At 37.5% G+C, this 20,759-nt stretch overlaps 1 long non-coding RNA gene across 5 annotated transcripts in view; it reads left to right on the forward strand.

Moving 5' to 3' along the window:
- Positions 1-20,759, forward strand: part of LOC105077303 (uncharacterized) — a 315,119-nt gene that overhangs the window by 221,990 nt on the left and 72,370 nt on the right. The window lies entirely within an intron of this gene.

Raw genomic sequence — 20,759 nt, forward strand, 5'->3', positions numbered from 1 at the left:
TTTTGGAAAAGGATGATTTTCAGAGTGAGTGCAATAGCTCTCTATGTGTGATCCCACATTGCAAAGAAAATAGGTTGATCAGATTCAGTGCTATTACAGGGGAGAGATCTGGTGGCTGTGATAATCATCCTGGCAGCACTCTTTGATGATTTGGATGGGAATGGCAGCAATAGTCAAATGAAAGGCTGGCAAAATTAAAATTGATGACCATGTTACATATTATTCTGAAGCTCATGCATTATGCTCAATGAAAGGAACCATGCAGTACAAATAGGAAAGCTACCATTTCTGCTGATTTCTAATTATATCTCCCCCCACCCCTAATCTGTTTCTATTTGAGCACCTTAACTTATTCTAGGAGAGAGAGAAACAGGTTTCATTAGGACTTAGGAGCTAACCTCAGAGATTTTTAAAATACAAAATGTAATACAAATATGAAATAACCAATTTCACCACTATTTATTGAAGGGTCACAAGGCCCCTGGGAATATGAGATGTTGTGAAGGTTAGTGCAATAGAAGGGGAAAATAGAGTTTCTGCTCCAAGATGTCGAAATTGGATTTTTTGGCTTTGATATGCCAGACACAGTGCTAGGCACTGTCAGGTTGGGAGCACACAGGAAATTAATTCTTGACTCAAGAATAGAAACACCATCTCAAATAATAGCATCTGTGGAAGGAACCATATTTTTTTTTTCACGTCCAAAGCAAATAAATAGATGAATAGACAGTGCTCTTACAAGTTGTAATTGATGGGGTCATATGGTGAGAGGACTTGCTGGGAAGGAAGGGTAACTTTAGCTTGAGGGTCAAGGAGAAGTAAGCCTTGTGAAGACGTAGTGTTAAGGAAAATCGAAACTCAGTACCGAATCATTGTTTGATGCTACAACTAAATGTCTTGCTCCAAAGACTGGTTTATAGAAGATCGTGGTGTTCTCTGTGCTGTTTACTGAGATTTCTCTATAGGGCAGGGGTTCATGTTCTTGCTCTCCCCACAAACATACATACTTTAATACATTAAAAATTTTCTTCAACTTTGATTCTTCATTTCTCTCTTCAGTCTGACTTTTTAGCTATCAAACATGGTCTCTTTGGCCTCCCCAACTCCCTTTCCTCTCAAGCCTTTATCAGCTGTGCGTATTATTGAAGAATAACCTTGTGTTTTCTGCCCAGAATGCCTCTTTTCACTTTTCTGTCTGACAACCTCATCTTTCAAAGCTCAAGCAGTCCTTGCTCTGTGCATGACTTCTCTGATTGACTCATATGCAAGATGTTCCCCTCCCTCCAGCCTACCACGGCTCTTTGTAAACACTTATTACAGCTTGTACCATGATTTGTTGAAATTTCGTTTACATTTCTGTTTCTCTACCTAGACTATGAGCTCTTTGAGAGTAGGCACCTACTCACCAGCACCTGGTTTAGTGCATAATATGTAGGCAGTTCTTAATAAATACTAAATATTTACTGACTAAATTTCAGCATTCATTGAATTAAAAGAATGAATGGCTATAAGGATTGATTGATCTGTCCTGATTAATCTAGCTAGCTGAACTCCCTTAGAAGTAGGAATATTCATAAGAAATTGACATTACAGTTTCCAAGTGTGGAATCTGCTTAGAAAGTTGAGGAATAAAAGCAGCAAATCAATATGTGAGAAGAGGCAGAAAGCTAAGATTTCTTGATGCTTAAATGAATATAAACCTGAATCAGAAGAAAAATAATAAAATTAAAAAATAGGCATGACCTTAGAAAACATTTAACCAAACTTCCAGAAAGAACGTAAATGAACTTTTCCATGGCCTCTCACAGGGTTATTGGCAGATTACCAAAATCCAAGCCTCCTCTCAATCCTGTGCTGTTTTCTCTGTTCTTAATGCCGTGATGACTCCATTTCCAATGCTTATACAACCAGCAGAGAATGCAGATACCGTGTTTCTCTTCTTTTTTTGCTCTCATGAATAATTTTCAGCAGCTCCCCCAATTGCTGTCTGTTACCCTGCTGAGTTTACCCTTGCAAAGGACATCTTGTCATATAGCAAAGAGAATCACCTGGTACCTTTCCAATATCCCTTCAGTCAATCAGTCAACAAGTTATTTACTGACCAGTTGCTGATGTGATCAACACAGGGCTAATATAATGGAGTTGGCTGCTGGTAAGCTCAATGCATCAATTAAATAGCACTTTGCATGATTTTGACTTGGCATACCTGGAAGGACAATATTTTTCAAGACCACTGTGAACTCAGTAATGGGAAGCTCACCCAGTAATTAATTTTACATGAAACTGTGCATTTTGGCCTGATCCCCAGTGTAGAGTTTAAGGCTATCAGATACACAGCATCCAGGACTGAATTCTGTCCTCAGATGTTAAAAGACCATGTCCATCTGCTCTTTATATCTTATGACTGAAACTATACAGAGAGCAACAGAATGAGAAAGACATTCTTTTCGATATATGATGTTTTGAATGTTTCACTGCACCAAGAATTGGAGACCAGGAGTATGGTGGGAGTAAGAATGATGCTTAGGAGTTTGTGATAATTTTTGCTGATGCTTTGGAATCCAAAGACCTTATCTTCTGTGACTCAGGCTTCAACTGAAATATTAAGAGATGGACAAAATCTTTTTGGACAGGGAGCTGCCCTGTAATTCAGTCCATTAAGTCACATGGCTTAGGCACTGGGAGTTGCTATCTCAGGGGAGCTGGTTTGCTGGGGGGAAAGGGGGCTATAGAAATATAACCATATCAGAGGCCTGAACATATTTATATTAAAAAAATTGTGTTTACTTAAAATTCAAATGTAATTGAGCCTTTTATATTTTTATATGCTAAATCCTGCATTTGTAAATCAGGACCTTCTGCATGGCAGTTACTTTGGGCCAAGAAGGAGCTCTGAATATCATTGCAAGACTGTGCATTCCATCCTGCATAGCTATATGAATAAGTCATGACTCATCTGACAATAGAGTTTAGCAAGGTTGGGCTCTTGGCTAATACTGGAATGGAAACTGCCTGCGAATAAGACTTGAGGGATAATATTGCGTAGTTGGTTAAAAACATGAGTTTGGAGTCAGGTGGCATGAGTTTGGATCAAGACTCTGTCACTGGAGTTGTGTGACTTTGGGTAAGTCACTTAACCTTCCCGTGTCTTAGCTTCTTCACCTGTGAAACGATGACAATAGTACAGGCACCCCTTGGTATCTGAGGGGGATTAGTTCTGGGATTCTTCGCAGACACCCAAATCAGGGAATACTCAAATCCCTTATACAAAATGGAGTAGAATAATTGGCCTACAACTCACTCCACTGGTTCTGTGAATATGGCTGCCTGCATCTAACTGCAAGTTGTTGTAAAGATTAAACGGACCCCTATACATAAAGTGTTCTGCACATCAAAAAAAAACTGTATAAATCTTAGTTTTTATTATTTATAAGACCCACCTAAATTTCTGCATATATTTTTTTACTTATTTTAAAAGTTCTAAAACCTTAGACTTGTTATAAGTAGCATTAAACTCATCTATTTTGAATGGATTCAGTGCATAAAAAGGATACTTAATTATATGTTCCTGAGTGTTTATTTGTTTAATTAATCAATATTATACATTATTTTAATTGCATGACCCTGTATGTTGAAGTGTCTATGTCATTCCAAGTTTTGTCAACTTTTACTGTAATACCACGCCAGAGGAATGAGAATGTTCTGTGACAAAGATCCAGGGAAAATAAGAACTTTTAAAATTATTTTAAATATCAATAAAGCAATCATAAGGGGTAAGTGACTCCATGAAGTCCAGGTAAAAAGAAGACTGTCTTAAAAGGAGCAGGTGTCTCCTGAAATTGCCAAGAAAATGTGTGATGACTATGATTTCAATGTAGGATCAGAAAAAAGAAAATGTGAGACCACACATTCATAAGCTCTTAATAAGAAAGTGAACTAAAAATCTGCTGAGTCAGAAAACTCTAGACATTTTAGAAAATGTCCCAAGTCTAATTTAATATAATTAGGTTACTAAATTGAAAAGTATAAATATAATTTAGAATCCCATCTTTGGTCTACTTAAGACTCAATCTTTTAGTTTTTAATAAGCCAGAAATAGTGACTTTTTCTAGCTTCAATTGAAACATAAATGAAAATGAAAATATAATTTCATTTACATATAAATTAAATTATGGCCAGTTATAGAATGATTGCCACTTGAAATTAGGAAAAATAAGACATTTCAAAGGCTTTGGAAAGGAGAATTTTGAAGAGGACCAAGTTGAAATTAAGGGTCTCTTGACCATTGGGCATTTACAGCCTCAGTCTGATGCCTACGTGGTGGAGGCAGCTTTTTTGGTCTTGGACCCTGTGATTCTGTGGGTGAGTAAGAACTTCAGTTCTTATACGGATATTTTCAGCAACAGTGTTTGCAAAGACCCCTCAGCAACACGAGGGGCGTGTTTAAGTCCTGAGACCCCTGGTGGAATCCCTAGTGATGACTTCTCTGAGATGGGACTAGGTTTCTTGATGCTACTGTAAGAGCTGCCAGGGGAATGTACAGAGAAACTGGGGTGGTCCTTCAGCACTTGCAGTGCACCCTTCAAAGTCTAAGTCTCAAGTCCAGGGTCCAAGTGGGAGTCTGAGTCCAGAGAGGCGGAGGTGTGGGATTGAGAAACTAACCATTTAAAAGGGGCTAAGGTTGAGATCAATACATTTGAAAACATACACATCACACAGAAGGGCTCAGTGAGTATCTGCCTGTTTTCATGGCTGGTCCTTCATCCTGTGCCTCACAGCAGACTTATGCAGCCCTGTATTTTCCATTGGAATTAGTTCGAATGCTTTATCCAAGAGGTATCTGATTTACTCCAATCCACTTCTTGAAAAGAACACGACGTGTATAGGTAAAGTGACTTTGGACTTTGAGTAAGAAATTTGACCTATTTTTAGGTGCCAAGAGAGAAAAGGATGAATACTGAATGAATTCTGTATGTTGTTGTGAGTTGTGTTATTTGGAGTAGACTGAAAAAGTTTTAAGCAAGCTGTTATTACTGATAGCTGAATAAATGTAGCACCCTAATTATTCAGTTTTATTAAGTTTCATAGAAAATAAAGGTAGTTTGGTATCTGCTGATATGCTGGAAAACTTAGATGAGTTCATTGTTTAATTTCTTTTTCTAAGGCTCCTGGAAACCATACATACGTTTGCTTGTGAGGCTGTACTAGAACATGTACGTTTGTAAGCATGCATACAGGGAAGATGACTGAAGCAAGAGGCAAATGTTACAGGTCGAACAGTCAGGGACAAGAACAATGTGCGACACATAGAAGGTTCAGAAGGAACTAAAGCCTGTACCGTGTTCTTGGTGAAAATTCCAGGAGACGCCATCTGAACCTCGTGTGTCTCTTATAGTTTATTATAAATGAGAAGTTAGGGAATTTCTCTTTTGTTCTGTTCTCTAGAACAATGTTGTTTTGGACCAGGCTAGCCAACAAATCCTCTAATAATCATAAAATATCTAAAATACTCTGTGGATTTTCAGTAAAATATATCAAAATGCTTGTACTTTTTTGATCAATACAAAGGAAAGGTTAAGTGAATTTTTATTTTTCTTGATTTATAAACTTACATTGCTAATAAAATTTGAATTGGAAACTGCTTTTTTTCCCTCCCTCTTTTAACTCCCAAGCAACCTTCCTCTTGTCTTGGACTCTCCTGGTGTATGAGGCTGAGTTGGAAACAGATGACCTGAATTGACAGGTCTGTTTACTGTGGTCCTGAAAGGTGGGGCATTAGGGTCAGGTATATTAAGGGACTGTGGAGAAAAAGATAGTTAAGAAGAATTGCTTAACAACTGAGAATAATGGTGAATCAAACTTTATATAGTTTACAGTCTAGGGGGATATTATGACAATTCCAAGGTCTCCATGGGAAGTTTTTGTTCATATGTTTGGTGTTTATAATAAAGTTATCTCAGATGAGGGAAAAGAAGAGAGTGAAAATAGACAAGAATTTTTTTTTAATGCTAGAATTTGCACTGTCAGATAGTAGACATGTTATAAAGCTTGAATAATGCATACTGTAACACTGGCCTAAGAATAGACTGAACAATGGAATGGGCAGAAAGCTTAGAAACAGACCTGGATGTTTATAAAACAAGTATGATAAACATGAGTTTCTAAACAATGAGAAAATGGCAGATCATTAATACATGGCAGGGGCATAATTGATTACCATTTGGAAAATAATAAGGTTCTAAAACCTCATTTCATATATCAAAATAAGGTCCAAATGGAAAAATTATATGAATAGAATGAAAACACAAGCGAATAAGAATAATAGCTGGACTTTTTAAAAAAAATGAAGTATAGTTGATTTACAGTGCTATGTTAGTTTCAGGTGTACAGCAAAGTGATTCAGTAGTACATATACATGTATATATACAAATTCTTTTTCAGATTCTTTTCCATTATAGGTTATTGCAAGCTACTGAATACAGTCCCCTGTGCTATAAAGTAGGACCTTGTTGTTTATCTATTTTGTATATAGCAGTTTGTGTCTGCTAATCTCAAACTCCTAATTTATCCTTCCCCTTCCCTTTCCCCTTTGGTAACCTTAAGTTTTCTATGTATATGAATCTGTTTCTGTTTTGTAAATAAGTTCATTTGTATCATATTTTAGATTCCACATATAAATGATATCATGTGGTAATTGTCTTTCTTTTTCTGATATACTTCACTTAGTATGATAATCTCTAGGTCCATCCATGTTCTTGAAAATGGACATTTTTGATGAGAAATTTCTCTCAAAGAATAAACTCTTTCCCTTTGTTCCCACTCCCCTCAAAATATCTCCCCATAAACTTCTGTAAAACAATACTTACCATACACAAAAATTAAGAAATGACAAATTAGTAAAAATGCAAGTGACACATGACAAAGAGTTAATAGTCTTAATACATAAAGAGATTCTATAAATTTATGAAAAAATGAACATAATTTTCCACGAAGGCAGAAATCAACACACCATTTTCCCCCTACCCCACAGCATTCTTTTCCCTCAATCCAGCCTACTGTCTGGCACATTGCAGACACTAAATAAAAATCTGTTGAATGAACAAATGAATTGTCACAAAGATAAATATCCCAGTAGAAAAAAATAGGTAAAGAATTCAAAGAGGCCATCACACAAGAAATATAATGTTTCATAAATACAAGAAGAGAATCTCTAAATTCACTAGTAATCAAAGACATACAAATTAGAATGCTATCACATTGTCTTTTAAATTAGTCAAAGTTGACACAGTTAATAGTGTTTGAAGAGAATAATGAACCAGATGGTGAAATTATAAATTGTTATAAGCTAGAGGTTTAGTCTTATGTATCAAAAATGTTAAAACATCTTTATCTTTTGATTAAGAATTATATTTTGTTATAATATCAGAGATATTCAAGATTTGTGAACAAAGTTATACATTGCCTTATTATTATTTTTATTAAAATTGGACTTGATCTAAGTGTCCATAACGTAGGATGGTTTAAATTAATTGCAATGCATGTGTAACACAAAATAACAAACAGCTATTAAAATCATGTTTGAGACATTATTAGTGACAGGAGGAAATGATTAGGACAGAGCATATGAAAAGAGCAAAGCTACAAAGAAATTCTAATTCTTGAGTGTTGTTTTCATGGGTGTTTATTATATCATAAAATTAAATGTATCAATTCATTCAATGTTGTGCATCTGAGATCCAAGGGACTGGGCAGCAATATGCGTATGCTCATCCTAACTCTTTTAAATAAGGAATATGTTTCATGGAGAAAGACTGTTGGGGAACAGTGAAGTGGTGGCCTCTATGGGGTGGGATTGATGACAATTTTCATCCTTTTCATATTCTCATTATTTCCTAAAAAATCATCTTGGAACTAGGCTGTGTCATCTTTATAGAGAAAAAAAGGGTATTTTAAATAAAAAGTCGAGTCCCTGCAGGTTGCCTGAGCCCTGGAGTGGCGGGTTGTAAAATCTTCCAATGGGAAGAAGAGAACCTTGGAGACAGAGGCCCGTCTCCCCAGAGAAGGTGGGGGATGGAATGGAGGCAGCTCGGCTGGGTGATTCCCAGGGGACAAAGCCTGGGATGTGGAGCAGGGCCGCGGGGCAGGAGCGACGGCCAGCAGGGTAGGTGTGCTTTGTTCTGCATCTGTCCAGGCTCCAGCCTCCTTCCACGTCCTGTGAGGATCAGGGGAACAGGGCAGGTGCAGAAGGGAGATTTGGGAGCCATGGGAATGCAAATTCTTCTCTGAATAGCCTAACCCGGCAGAGGACCCAGACTCTGTGGAGTAGATTGAATAGCGTCCAATCTACAAAAAAAAATCATGTCTGCCTGGGATCTCAGAATGCAGCCTTATTTAGAAATTGGGATTTTGCAGATGTAATTAGTTAAGGATCTTGAGGATATAATCATCAGACGGGTGTCTTTATAACTGGAAGCAGAGGGAGATTTGGATACAGAGACACACAGGGAAGATGGAGACAGAGACTGTAGTTACCCAGCCATGAGCCAGGGAACACCTGGAGCCACAAGACACTGAAAGAAAGAAGGAAGGACTCTCCTCCAGAGTTTTCCAAGGGAGCGTGGCCTTGCGACACCTTGATTTTGGACTTCCATCCTCTAGAGTGGTGAGAGAATAAATTTCTGGTGTTTAATGTCACCCAGGTTGTGGTAACTTGTTTTGGTTTGGAAACTAACATGCCCTGGTGAGATGGCCGGGCCAGGGGAAGTCCAGGAGAGTAGCAGCACCCCTGGACCCTTTAGGGGTGATGTCCCTCATCACCACAGTTGACAAACAAGACCACTCTGTCCAGGACTCTTGCTCTGCCTCCCTCTCTAGTGTTTGTGGCACTTTGTTTGCATCTTCATAAGTCATGAGTCATAAATCAAGCAGTGTCTTTAGTGATTCCATCAAAGAGGTTAATACATCTTTCTAAATGCTTGCTTCTTGCATGAATTTGAAAAATACTCATTAGAGACATTTAAATGAGGCATCAGGCACAAAGATTGCCCTTGTGGTATTTTAGCAAAAGGAGCACCCGTTTTCCTGTTAATTTGGTAAAGTGTTTCTACATTGCCTTTGGGAAGATGTAAAGGGGAAATCTTGGAATAATTTTTATCTTTATCAAACTGGGCTGTGAACTGCAAATTTTGAGGTCCGCTAGGCTCTGTGGAAGCTCTCTCACAAGGCACGCCGGTTAGCAGGAGAAAAAATCCAGCCTCCTCTGAGCATTAGAAGATAAATTTCCACACGATTTTTAATAATTGAGAGAGAAGAATGACAGTGTAAGAATTCCCACTTCTCTGCGGTTATTCTTCCCATCCTTCACTGGTAAATTCCCAAATGAGGCCTGATGGATATTTTGGCTTGGTTAACAATTCAAGCAATATGAGATTTCAGGAATTCTGCTATCTGTGTTTAGGGTTCGTCACCTTAAAAAAAAAATCTTAGCAATGAACATTGTTTATAGTACAGCGGGGAAAAATAACGAACTTGTAACTTTGCAGTGGTAGTCACTGACGCCAAATGGATCCTGCCACGGGTAGTTTATTTATGGCTGTGTTATAGTCTTAAGCAGAACACAGAGAAGCAGCTATGCTGATTTAGTTATTAGGCATAAGCACAAAGGGCTAGGAGCTTGTGGGGCATTATTCATTGACAATAATCGGTAGCCTGCTATGAACAATGCTGCATGCTGTGCAAATATAGCAAGACGGCCTTCATAAATAATGCCGGAAACACTGGCTATGCCAAGGCAGATAGAATATATCGACGGCAAGTTAATGTGTTAGGCCCCTGGGTTTGCTTAATTGTCTGGGCTGACTTAGCCTTGGCAAGGAAAGAGAATGGCCTCAGCTCGGTGCTGGTTCTGGAGTCCATCCGCCTGCTCCTCTCCCCCCATCTCTCAGGCTTAAGATAGATCCTTCTTATAATGATGCAATTTGCTTGACTCACTGAATTTTATCTTCTTCCCATATACAGTGGTGTTGTCCTTCTTATTTTGGTGATGGCAATGGAATGTGTTCTCTCTCTTTGTAATTATCTCTACCAGCCACAGAAATGGATTTTTTCTTTTTCCTACCCAGAGATGTCAACGTCTGCTAATTTTTAGGCTGTTTATATGCTTAGGAAGTAGCTGTCTAAACCCTTTGCTCAATTTATGCAGAGTGGCATTACTCACACCCTCAGGCTACAGCCCTGAGATGGGAAAATGAGACAGATTATTCATGGGGAATTCCTCTTCAGAATGTGACAATGTCGCACATGTTTGAAAGATAAGAGGTTTCTGTAGGATTACCCAAGACAAGGGTGATTTGTTTCTGGAATTATACCAGATGACAATGTGGCAGGAAGAATAATGCCCCCACCACCCCAAAGGTGTCCATGTCCCAATCTCTGGAACCTGGAATGTATTATGGTATATGGCAGAAGAGACTTTGCAGATGTGATTAAGTTGAGGACTTTTAGATGAGGAGACTATTCTGGAATTAACCACGTAGGCCCAATAGAATCCCAGAGGTCCATGTAAGTGAAAGAAGGAGGCGGGAGAATCAGCATCAGAGTGAACTAGCATGATACAGACTCAACTGGCCATTGCTGGTGGTGAAGCTGGAAGGAGCCATGAGCCAAGGAATGCAGGCAACCTCTACAAGCTGGAAAGGACAAGGTAATAGTTTATCCCCTAGAATCTCCAGAATAAATATAGCCCTGCCAACACCTTGATTTTGGCCCCATGAGACTTGTGTTAGACTTCTGACCTCCAGAACCATAAAATAATAACTGTGGTATTTTAACCCACCACATTTATGGGAATTTGTTACAGCAGTGATAGGAAACTAATACAGAATGCATAATAAATAATTCATACTGACATCTTTTTAAGAAAATGATCAAGTTCACTCACTCAGTTACATTAAGAACATATTTCCTGAAAATTGGTGCAGCCACTATGGAGTACAGTATGGAAGTTCCTTAAAAAACTAAAAATAGACTTAGCATATGATCCAGCAATCCTACTCCTGGGCATATATCCAGAGAAAATTATAATTCGAAAAGACACATGCACCCCAGTGTTCAAAGCAGCACTATTTACAATAGCCAAGACATGGAAACAACCTAAATATCCATTGACATATGAATGGATAAAGAAGATGTGGTATATTTATACAATGGAATACTACGCAGCTGTAAAAAAGAATGAAACAATGCCATTTGCAGCAACATGGATGGACCTAGAGATTATCATATTAAGTGAAGTAAGTCAGACAGAGAAAGACAAATATCATATGATGTCGCTTGTATATGGACTCTTAAAAAAAAGGTAAAAATTTTATTTACAGACCAGAAATAGACTCATGGACATAGAAAACAAACTTTTGTTACCAGTGGTGAGGTGGAGGGAGGGACAGATTAGGAGTTTGGAATTAACAGATACACATTCCTATGTATAAAATAGACAAACAACGAGAACCTACTGTATAGCACAGGGAACTATATTCAATTTCTTGTAATGAGCTGTAATGGAAAAGAATATATATATATGAATTGCTTTGCTGTACACCTGAAATTAACTTTGTAAATTGACTACATGTCAATAAAAAATAAGAATTAAAGAAATTAACATATTTATTGAAGGACTACTACACACCAAGCTTTTGGCATTGGTGTTGCATCAGTAAATGATATATGATCATTAATTTATTTCCAAAATATTTATTTAGTGCCTACTCTTTGCCAGGCATTGCTCCAGAGGATACATGGGGGAATAAGATGGGTAAGGTCCTTGCCTTTCCATAGTCTATGCTCTTGTATAGAAGAAAGCAGATAAAGAGCAAGTGAATGAATAAGATCATTGCAGGTTGTTTAAATGCTATAGAGAAAAGTAAAACAAGGTGGGTGATAGAGATTACCTGGGGAAAATATCCCTTAGGTAAGCTGGACAAGGAAAACCTCTATGAAAAGGAGGAGGTGACATTTGTTTAGATCTGAAGGACAAGAAGATGACAACTTTGATAAGCAGGGATGTGGAACATAGAATGTTTAAAGGAAAGGAAGGGCAAAAGTCTGGTGACAGACACGAGCTTAGCAAGTGTGAGTAATGGAAGCAGGCATGTGAACAGGTAGAGGTGTGAATGAAGAGGTGGCTGGGGTGAGACAGACCTCTCAGGGCTTCAGACCATGATAACGATTTGGGGTTTTATTCTAAGAGAAATGGGAAGCCAGTGGAAGCGTTTCAGCATTGAGTGGCATGAGCTAATGAGCGTTACAGTGTATTGGATGACGTTGAAGTAATTTAAGTGCCTTTGTAGTATTATTCAAATTTCGAGCCCAAAGTGAATTTAGAGATCATATAGCTCGATTCTCTCTTCTTAATGGAAACTGCTGTCTGCATGGGTTAGTTCGCTTGTCTGGGACACAAACCTGTCTCTTATCTCTAATTCATATGCTTTTTCATTTTTTTTTTACTGTGCTAACCCACACTTGCACCCAAGTTTACTAACTTTTCTTCAGTATTGATCCTCTCCTTTCTTCCTCCTTTTAAGTGAAATCACTCTGGAGCCAAGATCTATTGTAGAGATAATAAAAATATTCTCACCACTAGTGGAACTGGACTTGGAAATTGGACAGAAGAACTCCATGAGGAATAGACCCTCTACTTGTGGTCTTCACCGTGACCTTTTATGCATGAATGGCTTATTCTGGGTCATTCATATTGTTTTATGAAATAAGTTATCTCTAGTGACAATCTGCATAACCTTTTTTAAAAAATTTTTATTTGCCAAAGAAAGAAAAGGATAGCGCTGAAAATTGGATGGTTGGCAGTTGCTAGGCACCAGGCAAACATTCAGGAACTGGCAATGAAACACAAGATGATTTAAAAATAAACAACCATTTTAATTTTTAACCACAATTCCAATGAAGCAGATTAAGTTATCTGATTACTAGGATTCTCCAAACAGACATTTAACAAGAGAAGTAGGATATTTTTGAATTTTCGGTGTCTATCCATTATGCTTACTTAATAGAGTTATTTTTCTTCTCAATGTTTGCCAGGTTGATTAAAATTCACTTTTATAATTTTCAGGTTTAGTGGTTGGAGAGATGGACAACTGTTTGCAAAGCAAAATAAAATTTATGCCATTTAAATTTCAGTAGAGTTGGCTTGAATATTTCCCTAAGGAGACTCTTATAATCTGGGTAGAAATGGAGTAAATAAATTATTCATTCCATAATCCCTGGTGTTTTTTTTTCTACCATCATGTAGAGCTTCATGATCAGAAGTTCAACCTTCTGACCCTCTGAACTAGTTGACTCTGACCCTGAAATGTCACCAGCTTCATCCTCTTTTCTCCAAATCATTCCCTTTGCATTCAAGCTCCTCTGAAAAAAAGGCACAATGTCTCCCTTAAGCTCTGTGGAGCCTTAGTAATCTCTGTCATAAATAATGTCAGCTTTATGTACTGAACTTCTATCTATAATCATAAACTACAACAATAAATGAGATAGACCTAACTATACCTGGAAGAGCAATGACCTGATAATGTGATACTTTGCAGAATTAGCAACTCAGGCCAATGACACAAGGAAGCATTGTGCAGTGGTTGGAAACACAGCCTTCAAAGCCAGACTGCCAAGGTTTGAATCTTGCTCTGCCATCCAAAAACTGTGTAACCTTAGGCAAGTCACTTGTCTTCTCTTTTCCTCTTTTCTCATTTTTAAGAGGGGGAAAATAATAGTAACTGCCTCACTATTGTTAAGATGGTTAAAAGGGATGGGATGATGTTTGTAAAGCTTTTAGAACATGCCCATCATAGTAAATATTATGTAGGTCATCTGATAAATAAAGTGAAATGCAGAGAAGTGCATACGAATGATCTCTCAGCAGATCCTAACCTTTTGTCTGCTTTTTCCCTCTCATTTGCTTAAACTGCTCCTAAAAAAAAGAAGATTTTAAACTGCTACCAAAAGGCAGGACTTATGAATAAAGAAATAAATGCATTTCTATTTATAACAAGTCAGTCCTTGCTTTGCACAGTTCCCTTATGCATGAAGGTCGGTTACTGCGGCTTAGTTAACACCAGTCGTCCAACAACACGATTCAAATTTCAGTCCCCATGGCATATTAAGTGAGCCAAGTACATCTAGACCAGACTTCCTGCTAGCTCTTCAGTCCACAATCACTATGTCCAGAACAGATGCCCATCATGATCAGTGACCAATGATGTCACTTCCTCCAAAATTTGTCAGTAATTGATCATTGCACTTCTGTTTTTCAGTTCACGTGCAGACAGCAAAGCATGTAGTTGCGCTGCTTCCTCATCTTCCAGGGACAGGCCCACATGACATTTTATACAAATGAATAATCAGCAGAGCAAAGTAGCCAAGAAAGATGAAAACGCAACAAAGAGACAAATGATAGCATATTGAATGAACATAAAATGGGACTACAGAAGAAATAGATGGGTGTGGGGAAGGTCGACAATGGCCTATTTGAGAGACTGTAGATGTGCAACCAGAGGAACTTAGTGAAAACTTAGTGAAGGTGAACTTATCAGCATAAACGAGGAAGGTGGTTGAGCAAAAAGGATAAAGCTGCCCTAGAGAAAGTGACCTCTTCACATAAAAAGAACTCTCAGAGATACTTCACAATGTTGAAAGCACAAAGGCTAAAATGTTTGAAGTCGATCAAAACCTAGCGCTATGACAATTCCCCAAAGCAGGAAAGATGCTCTTTTTGTATCTTAAGTTAAACCATGACAAGAAGAAGCAAACAGTATTCAAACTACTCTTGATAAAAGTGCAATGAAATAATTTTAATTCTCAATGGTTCTAATATTTTAAATTACAGTATACTAAATAAATACTATTTTTCTCTGTTTTACATTTCTCGATGTATTTATGAACTATGGTAAAAGAGCTTTTAAAGTTTTAACAAACATTTTTGAAAGTCATGGAACAACCGTAACTTTTCCCACTGATGATTAAGATCACTTTGTGTGGTCTCAGCTTGCATGGTCATTCCTATGGCCCTGCACTACCGGACAAAGTGAGGACTATCTGTACTATTTTGGAGGCATTGCTAATCCAGTTAGAGGGTAGGAAAGTTCATCTGAGCATAATGATTATGCTGGTTGGGCAAGAGCCTTGAAAACAATAAAAATTTTATTCAAACATGGTAAATTATTCTATCCTTGGGATGTCTCTTGATCCAACATTTAATCACCATTAAATATTGTCTGTCACAAAACTATTTATGTGTATTATTCAGAACTAAGAATTCTCTAAATAGATCAAACTACCTGAGGTCTGCATTCTCATTTCCTGGCCCTATATTTTTCACAGAGAGGGAACTGAAGACGTCTTTTCTTTTTCCTTCAGCAGTTCAAGAGAGCGTATCAATGGACATAAATTATATGCTCAATATAGAATCTGAATTGTGTAAGATCCCACACTAAAGGGCACTGAATGTCATGTTCATCTGAAATAACAGAGAGCATTATAATCACTCTATCCAATTTGAGAAAGGACACAAAATTTAGAGTTTTTAAGTAGGCATCCATATTATTTTGATATTTATAGATTGTTTAATGTTTTTGATTGAAAATGGGCCTAAATAATTTGGTTAATTGTTTCCCATCAATTTAAATATATATTTATATTATAATAAATATGCATTTAACTATATTTTATGTTATATATTAAATATATTTTATATTATCATAATAAATATACATTTAAGTATAACAAACTTGGAGTTAGGAATTTACTCACATCTTACAGATTGCTTGTATGTCAGCATTCTTAAGAGTATTCCTTCGTAATTCAAGATGGTATAATATTAACTCTTCCTTTCTCAAACTGAGCCCCAATCAAAGAGATACTTCTACATTTCTTGAATGGAGCCTCTGCTTCTGTATCCTCCCCTGAGGGAGAAAGAGACAACACTAGAGTCCTAAGAAGATCTTCATGATTATCACTCTGCAAGCTGTAAATGGTCAAAGTAAAATCTCTAAGAGTCAGAAAATGTCAGTAAGAGTCTGGGCTTCACGGCTCTGATTGCTGACCCCTGTTGACTCACATTGTCTTTTCCTGGTTCTTTGCCTTGGGAAGAGTCTCAAAATTAGTTGCAGTCACATGTTGGCCACTTGAATTCTTACAAGTCAGTTAAAAATGGCCAAAGTACTCTAGATTCTAAAACATAAAACACATAGGAAACACTTATGATTGCAAATAGCTCACCATCTTAACATGTCCCCATTTCTAGTCAGTGTAAGAGAAATGCAATAAAAATATTTTATCATCAATGCGATAGGCACAGCTCAAAAGGTAGATGTCATGTCTTGGTGGTGGCAGTGTGGGGAAACAGTGTCCCTCAACTGTTTGCTTCTGGGAGTGTAAATTAGTATACATCTGCATGTAGGAATAAAGCTATATAAATATCAGTTTAGCAATGGCCATCAAAAGTCAGAATGAGGACCCTTTAGCCACCAATTCCACTTCTTGAACTTATCTAACATCTTGAACATTTATGAAATTATGTAAATACAAGAACAATCCCTGCAGAATCATTTATAATACCAAACAATTGACGATACTACGTATAACAGGATATTAAAAATAAAATTTCTACCAACGTGCCAACAAAGTAAATTTTAAATACTAAGACAGTCTTAAAAAAGAGTTCCTTCTGCAGGATTAAACAAAGAAAATGTTATGCAAAGGGCTTTGTGACTATTGGGCTCATCAGGGCAGGCATTATAAGGAAAGGTCAGAGATTGGAGAGAGGACCTGTAAGGTCATTGTTTCTAAGAGGGAGGAGGAGAGATAAGAAGCACTCCAAGGTGGGTGCTGTGAAGAGGACCACTCAGAACTATGTTCCTTGAAGTTGAATGTTGCACAGAGCTTAGTGTTTGGTCATGCCCAAGAAAGCTCAGGTGGCCTGTGGTAGTACACTAATGGAGCTGCACTTGTGTAAGCCAGCACTCTTGTTTGTCAGAGCAAGCAAGGCCTGGGCATTTCCTTTGGACGCACGTGGTCTGCTGGAGAGCAGGTGGAGTGGCCTTGTGAGTTGCATGGCAAGGGAATTCAAGCTGCAGACAGAATTAACTTGGGTAACCAGCTGACCTTGAGGTGGGGAGATTATCTTGGATTATCTGGGCCCAAGGAGTGTGCTGAAAAATAATGAGTTTCTATCAAAAAGGAGGGAGAGTTTGGTGTGCACTTGGGTATGTACCACTCAGATTGTCATCACCCTCATCTACTGGGATTTGTCTTAGAACTTCAGAAAAAGGAGGACGTCACAGCACACTGACACACAGCTTGTTGTAGATGAAAGACATTCCTCCACTTCAGTAAATTGACTTGTCTGTGCGAAGGAGACAAAGCAAGGAAGCAACAAGTGACATCAGTGTAAGCAGGAGAAAGCATGGTGACCTGGGCAGTGGACCCACAGCCCATGGCAGGGTAGCTCAAGGCTTTGGGGTGGCATGTCCTGTGACATCATGGACAGGGGCAGCAGAGGAGAATGAAGGACATGAAAGCAGGAATGGCCTTGACAAAGGATCACCACTGCCCACTCAAAGTCAAAGAATTGGTCCATCACACATTCAGAAGCACACATGCAAACTCATAAGGACCTCTTTAATGAGTCTGGGGGAATTTGGAGCTGAGCCGATGGAAGACAAGCTATGGCTTTCTGAAATTCTGCTGGAGGGGACTAAGTTACAAAGATAATGTTTTTTTAAACAATAATTTTAAGCATTCTTTAGCTCTCATTTAGTGTGATTTGGGAAAATATGGGTAAAATTACATTAGAACCAATTCAGACTTTAGAAATCTAATTCCTGTTTTACTTCTATCTTCTCTATTAAGAGGAATAATTTTCACATTAGGAAGAGCAGAGTCACTGTGGTTAAGAAAAATATCAGATAACAACTTAGGTGAGGAGATGATTACAGCATATTTCTCTCATAATGAGGAAGTTGCTGATACGATTGTGGAAACATGAATTATATTCAAAACCTTATGGAAAGCAGAGGAGGTTTCTCAGACTTTTTCTTTCTTTTTCATCTTTAAGTTTTCTAAGAGGAAAAAGTATATTCTGGGGTCATATATGTGATTTCAATGCTTAATACACTTTCAAAAAGGATTATGAAGATATTTTTGGATCACAAAGAGCTAACATGGATTCACCAAGAATATGTAATGTGATTCGATACTCTTAAGTATGTATGCTATAGTCCCTAAATTTCTTCACGAATGAGATGATGAAATATGACTTTAATCATAGTAATATATTGACTGCCCTCAAACTGAGTATGTGCTTTTTGACTTTTTTATCCATAATTTGAATGACAACAAAGACAGCCAGTTTATTCAATTTTTGAATGATATAAACATAGGATTCTGAAAGATGAACATCTCAATAAGGTAAAATAGTGAGTTAAAATTAATGAGATGCAATGCAACAGCAATGCATATAAATTACTATATTTGTGTTTAAAACAATAAATGCAAATACAGGTTTGGGAATGTTAATCTAATGAAAATGGATGTAAGGTTTTAGTTGACCAAGGCAAATTGAGTGAATGTGACTGATGAAATTTTGTTTTGCATAAATTAAAGTTTAGCATCCAGAACAAGGAAAGTAAAAGCTCACTGTTCTCTGAACAGAATAAACCATATCAAAATACCGAATTCAGTTTTTTTCCAGATTTTAGCAAGACATGGACACATTAGGGTATAATTATTGAAGAACAGCCAGAATTAGATAAATTAACCTAGAAAATAGAAAACTTTGGTAATACATCATAGCTGCACTTAAGTATTTGAGAGATGGTCATGAGGAAGAAGTATTAGATTTTTTTCTCTAGATTGCCAGTTGCAAAAATTACAACATGGTGGTGAGTTGATTGCTAAGACTGGAGGTGGTAAGAGATGAGGCTAGAGGGTAGAAAGGGTCCAAGCGTGAAGAGGTAAGTCATGTTAAGGATGGTGGATGATGAGTGATCACAGAAGGGCTGTCAGTGGAGAAACAGGAGCAAGTTTGTATTTTTGGAAAATCTCTTGCACTACACTGGGATAGCAGAGGCTGCCATCCAAAGAAGATGCCGTAAAGTGGGTGCTCCCAGTGAGTTTCGGTCTGGATAGGGTAACCTCCAAGACTTGTGAATTTTAACTATGAATGTACAACTTTGGAGAAAATTGAAACACTGTTTAATTGCTTTTCCAGAATTATCTTGTGGCACAGTTGCTCTTATAATTAACAGAAAGGCAACGTTTGTATTTCCTTGAGAAAACTTCAAAATTCTAAACTGGAAATAGCTCACACAGAAATACAGTGAATGGGAAAAAGGAACACTGTAATAAATTATAAACTGGAATCTAACTAGCAGGGAAAACTAAGCATAAAACAATTCAAAATAGGCTTGCTTGAGACAGGCATTCACTTCTGAAGCTCTAGAAAATAAGCTTATTCATACACAGAAAACATTTGGAATTATCACCATCATCCTCAACAACAAAAACATAAACCCCTCCACAAGCACTACCAATATAGTATATTTTTTCCCTTATAATTAGATAACAATAAAATAGTCAAGGTCATGTCTTGGCAAAAGGTGTGTCTGTGTATTACATACTATGGGGAAGACTACATAGCAGAGACTAAAAGACTGAATTTGTTAAGTAGGATCTACACTTCTCAACTAGAATCACTTTATTTCTCAAATAGAATCCCTTGTTAGCTTGAACTAACCTCATTTTTTATAGTAACTCGATTAGTGATACCAGTGATCGCCTACCTGTGCGTGACCTTTCTAAGCCTTTCATTTTATAGCAAGAACCTGGGTCAGCCAATATTTTTATGCCCCATTGAGCTAACAAATGGAGATAGAATGGCAGAGTAGAACAAGGACTAGATTAACAGGAGGTTCAACTGAGTGGAGTCCTGGTTAAGCATGAGTACTCTGGAATCAGTCTGAGTGTGGTTAAATCTTGATTCTGCTTTTTACAAAGCTCTTTGACTTGGTATGTGTTACTCAGTCTTTCTGTGTGACTCTATCTGTCAAATGAGTTACTAAGTACTTCATAGTAATGTTAAAAGGTCAAAAAAGTTGAAATAAGTAAAGTCTTATAGCTGTGCCTGATGCATGGTAGGTAATCAAATGAGGTTAGCTATGACTCTTAGTCCTGGCTCTGACTCAGCTAGTCATTATGCAGATCAAGATAATTAACTTCCTTGGGATTTAGTTTCCTCATCTCTAACATGAAGGCATTGGACTAGATGCTGGCAAATAATTCTTTCATATCGCCTTAGATAATATAGTCATTATTTCTTTCCAATATCTTAGATACATATAGTCATTATTTCTTTCTAATATCTTCATTTATCTGTTATATATTGACTGCCTATTATGTACAAGGAATAATGAGTTATATGAACATTTTATTGGCCTCCAAGAATTTACAAAATATGAAGGAGATAAGATATAAACGTGTAACCCTAATGCAGATTCCAGGGGGCAAGGTTTGTGTGCTCCACACTGTGCATAAGGTTTAGAGAGAGTAGGAGAGTAAGAAATAAAAAAGAGGAGCATTTGGATAGAGGTCATATGAAGAGAAGAAACATGCAGGTGGGAAAAACAGAAAATGTTCAGGGAATGGGGCATCTACCAATTTAATAATGTTGGAAAAAGAAGTTGTGCCACATTGTAGAGCGTACA

This window comes from Camelus bactrianus, chromosome 8, assembly GCF_048773025.1.
Source record: "Camelus bactrianus isolate YW-2024 breed Bactrian camel chromosome 8, ASM4877302v1, whole genome shotgun sequence".
Taxonomy (NCBI): domain Eukaryota; kingdom Metazoa; phylum Chordata; class Mammalia; order Artiodactyla; family Camelidae; genus Camelus; species Camelus bactrianus.